A 2,505-nucleotide genomic window follows, 5' to 3' on the forward strand; every position below is an offset into this window, starting at 1 on the left:
TATGGCCCCTTTATCTTTGATACAGGAACATTTAAAAAATGTTTTGTTGGAGTTTAGGTTTCACGTTTTTAGTTCTATTGCTTCTGTGGTTTGAATATATGCAAATACCACACCTCTACTCCACGGGTGTGTCCAAAGCTGTGCCTTCAATACCATGAACTTCCCATCTGCCTCTTACTTCCTCTCCTTGATTTCTTTCCTTACCAAATCTTCTCAGCTCTGGAATGTAGGGGCCAGGGTGAAACCATATTTTTAAAAGCCACTTAACTATGTGTAGAAGAATTAGAGTTGATCAGGGATATTTATTGGTTGTTTTATTTGTTCAAGTCATAGAGGGTAGTGCCAATTCAAATAATACCAGAAAATATGAAAGATAGGACAGAGCTGAGTCAGTTTACTAAAAATAACCTCAAAATTTAAAATATTGTGAATCAATTTTTGAGCTAGACTCTTTTATTTGGGGGGTGTTTGTTTTTATTGTTGTTTTTGAGTCACACCTGGTGATGCTCAGGGTTAACTCCTGGCTTGGGGACCATAAGGGACACCAGGGAATCCAATTGTGGTCTGTTCTAGACTAGTACAGGCAAGGCAGATGCCTTACCACTTGTACCACCGCTCTGGCCCCTACACTCTGTTTTAGACCATAAAGCAATAAACATACATAACACAAATAAATGTCCATGCCCACATAAAGCTCTCATTATGATGGTAGAGAAATCAGTGGAGAAATAAACCAACCAAAGTATTACACTGAGTAGCAATACAATTTTAAAGATAAATTAAAGCAAGAGGAGAAGTTGAGAGATAAAGACAGGCTTCTGCTGTCTACTACTTATTCACAGAGATTTATTTACTTATTCACACTCTGAGATGTCTTTCTCACATTGTACGAGATCTGACTTAAGTGAGAAATCTGGCCTTCAAAGATGTGGAGAGAGTGGTAGATAATAAGGTTGTGGGGGGAGAATAGAAGGAGATGAGAAGGAATGATTGGGGACGAGATTTTAGAGAAAGATGTAGATAGAGAATAGTAGGAAATGTAGAGAGAAAACGGTAGATTTGGAGAGAGAATGGCAAGCTGTGCGGTTGGATATTGCAAGTGAAAAACTCAGTTGTTCTCATTTTCTGGCATAGTCGTTGTGACTTCCGTTGACTGGGCTTACCTATCAAAATCTCTCAGAATAATATTCTCACTACAATTGTCTTCTCTGAAAATTAAGGATAAAATAGCCATCTGTCAGCCCTGGTTCATGTACTATCCTTACTATTTACTTCTACCCCACTTATATCTTCTTAGTAGTTTCTGGTAAGGAAAGACTAAAATAATGCAATGTGTACTATTATTTTCTGGTAAAACTCCCACTGATAAGGTATTCAATTAATAGATAAATAATGAGATGAGATGACTTCCCAGGTATACATTTAGGATTTAGTTATATATGAATAATTCAGTGTAATTTTATTATTGTTGATTCCAAGTGAAATTATAGTTAAAAGATATAAAAATCCATCCATTTTTCCTTGAATGTTGTCTCTATAAAGACGTCTCTAAGGTTATGTATAAAACAATTTGAATATTAACTTGGACCATTAAATATAAAGTAATCATTTTTATTAAAAATCATGACTTTCTCATCTTATTTCTTTTAATCTGATATAGAGATTCAATTTACTGATGTAACACAGTTCCACATCACTAGTAATCAAATGAACACGTACAACAAAAGGATAATATTGGCCAAAATATTTCAAATGGCAATGCTTACTAATATTTGTTAGTAGAATAAACAGGATTTTTTTATATTATATGTTTGCTAGAATACTTTACCAAAGTATTTTTTGACAAAAAAATTAATTTGGCAACTAAAAGATTTTAACTAAATTGAATTATTTGCTAGAAACAAATATAATCTTGGGTCAAAAATAAGAGGCATATCTATAGCTATTCAGTGCAGAATTATTACTAATATTCATCCTCTTTATAATATAAATATTAAAATAGGAACAAGCTAAGTTTTCATACACATTGCATTAAAAGAAAAAATAATAAAATATTCTGTTATGAATGTTTGGAGATTTTCTTTGATGGCTAAATGTTTAGAGTTTATCTTTGATGGCTAAAATATTACAGATGTCTAGGTATTTCTTTTAATTTTTGCTTGTGGTTTTATTTTTGAACCACAGCTGGTGGTGTTCAGGGCTTATTCCTGCTCAGACTCAGGGCTTTGACCATTTAGGGGGTCACTCATGGAAAATCAAATTAGTAAGACAGGAGTAAAACTCAGGTTTTTGTATTTTAAGAAATTTATACATGTAATTTCAAAGAGATTTGAAAACTTTTAATTACAACAAAATCCTTTCGATCGCAATGTGGAGAAGTGTACTAAACACCATGCTCAAAGTAAAATTTGGTGGGTTTTTCACTCTGGGAGGTAATCATAGGTGCTTTTGGTTTTATTTTGATGCCACTCCTGGCAATGTGGTTACTCCTGGCCCTGTATTCAG

Source organism: Suncus etruscus, chromosome 2, assembly GCF_024139225.1.
Source record: "Suncus etruscus isolate mSunEtr1 chromosome 2, mSunEtr1.pri.cur, whole genome shotgun sequence".
In the NCBI taxonomy this organism is placed as follows: Eukaryota; Metazoa; Chordata; class Mammalia; order Eulipotyphla; family Soricidae; genus Suncus; species Suncus etruscus.